At 36.1% G+C, this 5,461-nt stretch overlaps 1 long non-coding RNA gene across 1 annotated transcript; it reads right to left on the reverse strand.

Annotated features, from left to right (window-relative positions):
• Positions 1-1,700: 1,700 nt before the first annotated feature.
• LOC127175098 (uncharacterized) lies at positions 1,701-5,108 on the reverse strand. The gene is made up of 3 exons (XR_007828943.1): positions 4,863-5,108; positions 3,119-3,316; positions 1,701-1,823 (listed from the first exon to the last, which is right to left on the reverse strand). It is a non-coding gene; the product is annotated as an uncharacterized LOC127175098 (long non-coding RNA).
• Between the last annotated feature and the right edge of the window lie 353 nt (positions 5,109-5,461).

Raw genomic sequence — 5,461 nt, forward strand, 5'->3', positions numbered from 1 at the left:
GTATCTGACAATCAGAGCACAGACTTTTTGCATCCTGTACAGGAGAGTGGTTATTGGTGCATTTCTTCAGTGAAATAAAGTTGTGTATACATTTTATTCCATTTGTAAAGTCTTTACTGTGGTGTAAATTATATTATTTTATCCAATGCAACATAAAAGGACGAGATGTCAGTCAGCTGCGTCAGCAGCGGTCGTTTTGCGTGATGGTAATGCCTTTCTTCTTGCATAAAATAAACTGATTTTATTTGTTACAGTTTAATTTATTTGATGTTAAAATATATTCTCTAACCTCAATACTGTTTGTTTATGGGCAGGTTATGGAGTCAGTCACGGCATCTTTCAGCAACAAGTGAAACGCAAGATGGGGGTCTGAGGTTTGTAGTTCCCCTGGCGAACAGCAGCCCGTCACCGGCATGAGCACTATTTCAGCAAAAAAGTGATTAAAGAGAATGGTTGAATACACTTGAATTAAAATGCTACTTTTAAATGTTACATTTTTTTATTTCTAAAATGATTGTTAAATGCGTTTAACGGTATGTAATATTATAAACTATGCTGTATTCACCCAAATTAATTCAATTGGTCCTATATTTTTGTCCATGGGTGTTCTTGCTTAATAATAAATGTTCATGTTTTGATTATTGCTGTCGCCTCTAAAATTCTGTGTTTTTAATTTCCAGCCCATTCTAAGACAGCTATATAATAATTTTGAAACAATAGTTGACTTAAATAAAATCGTTAACCCAACCAGCTGGGTCAAAATAACCCAGCATGTGTTCTGTCTAATATTTGCCCAGCGCTGGGTTGCCAAATAACCAAAGTTGGTTGTTTTTAACACAGCATTTTTTTTAGAGTGTAGGCATCATTTGTTGATTGGATTTGGAGACGGTGGCATTGCTCTAAAAAATGGAACCAGATGAATCAGTGTGAACTTGAAGGGGCAAAGTTTAAGCTGAAAGGTCCAGGTATGGCTTTTTGATTAAACATCAGAAGATCAAAACACTTGAAAAAATAAAACATGAATTTGCTAACATTAAGATCCATAACATGCATTTAGAAAACAGATAATAGTGGATTTTAATTTTATGCCGAATTTAGCAGCTCACCAGAAAGGAAAAATGTATGGTAATGTTAAATAAAAAATAACAAAAGTAGCAAAGCATGTTTCTTACAAAAATAGTATAAAAGTCAGGAGGTTTATATTGATTTTGCATCTTTTTTTGAAGCCTGAAGGCTTTAATCTCTAGTCAGTGTAACTGGTTGTGCTCACAGTTTGGGAAAACATGAGTAAACAGAGTAGAATTCAAATCTTTGGTTTGTCATTTTTATTCATTAAGAAAAGTTCCTTTCCAAGACACTAGAGGGCATTGCTTCTTAATATCAATCTATTGATTTATTTAATAAACCTCATGAAGGCAAGTGCTTTGGTGGTGAGATGGGAAAATAAAGCAGCATTAATTTTCATTAGAGGTGCAAGAGCAATGTTCAGAATATTCTCTGCGTGTTCCAAAACTGGCATCAAACGAATTGCATAATTATCAGAACATTCTCAGATTACGATAATTACACACATATCAGTTGCACTTACTTGCCCAAATTGCATTTAATTGAGCAAATATTTATCCAATTTCCAACTCAATGGAATGGCTTCATTTTTTAAACAGAAAATCTTTATTCTGTTCGGTAAAGGATCCAACACACTCAAATCCTGTTGTTGATCATTTGTGTTGACCTGTTGCAGCTGGTTTGCATGTGTTGGAGTCTGATTCCTCTTGAAGTGTTTTCCAGCTTGTTAAAGAAATGAGAGACAAAACTACAGCACTCTGAAAGAAAAATGCAGACGTTTACGGGACTCTTGTTAAATTACCCACATCAAAATGAAACAGCCTCTCGCCAATAATTGGCAGCAGAGTTAGTTTTACAGAAACACTCAGCCTGGGGCAGATAGCGGCTTATGTGTTAGCATGGGGGCAGATAGTGGGCTAAAGATGGAAGAAAGCGCAATACATGTGATATGAGGTTGACTGGAGCTGGACAGCAGCAAACAGGCGATGGAGACTGCAACGTAAGCATAGGGTGATAAATAAAATCTTCAAGTGTTGTTTTTGGATGTTTGCGCATGTGAAGTCAGTGGGCTGACGTGCGTTGAAGAAAATCACGTTGAGACTGTGTCTACATGTCCGGGAGAGTGAGATCTCACACCTGGGGTTTCAGTAAACAGTGACCTGACTGAAACCCTGAACTCTGGGTTAGGTCTAACGCTAATGCAGCTTTTAAAAAGAGAAAGTGTGTGCGCATATAGTTAGCTACAGTTTCCATCACCAAAAGTAAGCTAAATATTCAAACATCCTAAAAGTAGGGTTAATCTGAAGTAATTATCACTTCACAATTTTATATAGATTTACAAAATGTGTGTATATGAATATGTAGCTATAGTTTGGCGGCCAAACTGAACTAAAAGTGAAAATGAGCTAGGTATTAAAACAATAGAAGCCTTTTGTATGTCCCTGTTTAGATAGCTGGGTAAATGTGTTTGTGTTTAATTAAATATTTCACCTGGTAGTATTTGTTTAGATAGTCTGTTAACCACAGATGGAATGTAATCTGTCTAAATGAGTGAAGGTTCACACTTATTGCCCACGGCAACCCGGAACATTCCAAAGCCGCCGATGACAACTTTATGATTAGAACTAATTCACTCCTTTGTGTCTGCATGTGTTGCGGCTTTTAAACAAATGTGCTAAGACTTTACACCGAATGGATCTCAAGGGCAAAAATGTACTGTGGACTGTCCTCAGAGTTCTTAAGACGTTATTCTGAGTGAATGTAGACCATCTCTGGAGTCCACTAACTCTCATTAACATATAAACTGGACTTTAGCTTACATTTACAGAGTCACTGAGAATTACAACAGTGTCAGTTTGTTGTCTGAAGGAAATCTCATAAGAGTGCAAGTATTATGAACATAAACAAGTATCACCTGCCAATATACAAGGATCTTTTGTGTAATGTTTTTCATTTGAATAGCGCCAAATGTTGCAATAACGGACAGACACCTGAATGACAGCAACTGCCAACGGGATGGCAAAAAAAAAAAGGAAAAGAAAATGCAATTTACCTGCAAAGGTGTGCCTGACTCTCAGCAAATATGTGCACACACACATTGTTCGTTGATGAAAAGGGTATTGTCTGGTTCCTGAAAGACAGTGTTGTCTAATGGTTTGTGTTTCCTTGAGTCTGTGGAATGAGGTTTGTAGCTTCCTGATACACCCCATCTCATTACACTCTTTCTCCGTCACCTTCTACCTGAATGCACCTGTTCAAGACAAGTAGAAAAGAATGTTGAGGGAGAAAAGTACTACGAAATGAAATGAAAAGCGAATTCAAATTTTAAAAGGTTTTTAGAAGATTTGTTTTTTTTTTGTTTTTTTTGTTGGAGAACCTTGTTCTAAACTAGTGGTTCTCAACCAAACCTCCAAGGGGGCATAAATTATGTAAAATAAACCAAGCTAAACAAATAACAATGTAAATTTCTTATTTTTTGTTAATCTCCAAATTCCTGAATTCTTAAATTTGACTTAATTCTAAATAGAACTATTGGATTTACTTATTTTAATCTTTTAATATTGTTGCGAACAGTGGAAACCCTTAAGGCCTTTGTTAATCTTTGGAACACAAATTAAGATATTTTTGATGCATATATATAGCTGTCTTACCCTGCATATATAGCAATGGAACTACCACATTTAAGGCCCAGAAAGGTAGTAAGGACATCATTAAAATGGCATAATTATAGGGAAACAAGTATGTTAACATTAAAACATGACACACCTCGCTTTTAATGTGCATATTAAACATCTTAATCTTATTTACTGTGCATGTTAAACTTTCTTATTCTTATTTATTAATTGGCTCAATTGTTCATTTATATGCACTTGTTATTTTAAAAAAAAATCAAAATTCTATCATTAATTACTAACCCTCTTGTCATTCCAAACCCATAAGACTTTCATTAATCTTTAGAACATAAATTAAGATATTTTTGATGAAATCTGAGAGCTTTCTGACCCTGCATAGACAGCCATGCAACTACCATGTTTAAGGCCCAGAAAGCTACTAAGGACATCGTCAAAATAGTCCATTTCTTCTCATCTGTGTCAGTCTTTGATGCACGTTCGCAAGAGTACCACAACACATGTGAGTGTAAATGAACGTCGAAAACTGAAAACTGAAAACTGAAAACTGACAGTCATTATTTTTGTTTTCTTTGCACACAAAAAGTATTCTCATAGCTACATAAAATAAAGGTTTAACCACTGATGTCACATGGGCTATTTTAATTATGCCTTTACTACCTTTCTGGGCCTTGAACGTGTCAGTTTCGTTGCTGTCTATGCAGGGTCAGAAAGCTCTCAGATTTCATCAAAACTATCTTAATTTGTGTTCCAAAGATGAAGGTCTTAAGAAAATTAAAGTTTAACATGCACAGTACATAAAATTAACAGGCACATTAAAGGCAAAGTGTGTCATTTTTTAATCTAACCATACTTTTTTCCCAAGTGACAACTATAAATATACACAGTGATTGAGTTTAAGGGTGGGGCTATCCGTATGACTGACCAATGAATGGGTGAGTGTTTGGAAAACTTGTTTGAAAACAATTATTGTTTAGCAGTTCCGTTTGGTGTCGCTAGTGGCACAGAAATACTTTCTTTCTTGTGCACACACCCACACACACATAGTATTGTTTCACTACATCAATAGAAACTCTGCTTCTGGTCTCTCTCCCATTTTTGTCCATTCCCTCTTTATTTCTAACTAACCATCTTTCTCTCTTGTTGAGTAAAAAGTCAACACTCTACCTAAATTCTTCATTTATTTTCTCGGCTGGAACTCTGTCATCCAATCTCTTATTCGCTTTTCTTTCTTCCAGCGTTGCTCTCTTGGGTGGAATCGGCATGTCCTCGTCAGGGTCTCCTTCCTCCTCTCCTCTCTTGCCCTGTTTCTCTCTCGCCGCGTCTCTGAGGTGGTAGAACAGTAGGCCGTGTAGCAGCGCAGTAGGAACAGTTTGTGTTGAGATTTTTGAGCTGTAGCTCTTTTATTCCTCTGTTTTTCATTTTTCCTTATTTTCGTTCCCTTCATCATCTTTCCCTGGGAAAGCAGGCCTGAGGGAACAGATGGAAGGACATGTTAAAGAAAAATGTTCACATATTCATCTTGAGTACGCTAGGTTCACAACAGACCAAAGACTGTTCTGTGCCTGATTATAAATGACAGGAAAACGTTTTACCGTGTATCTTATTTTTAAAGGGATGGTTTTTCTGTGGAACACACATAAAGACATTTGTCTTATTTTTTTGTCTATATATGAAAGTCAATAAGGTCCAAACAAAAAATCTTTTTGCGTTCCACAGAAGAAAGTGAGTAAAAAGATGACTGAATTTTCATTTTTCTGTGAACT

Source organism: Labeo rohita, chromosome 13 (assembly GCF_022985175.1).
Source record: "Labeo rohita strain BAU-BD-2019 chromosome 13, IGBB_LRoh.1.0, whole genome shotgun sequence".
NCBI classification, from domain to species: domain Eukaryota; kingdom Metazoa; phylum Chordata; class Actinopteri; order Cypriniformes; family Cyprinidae; genus Labeo; species Labeo rohita.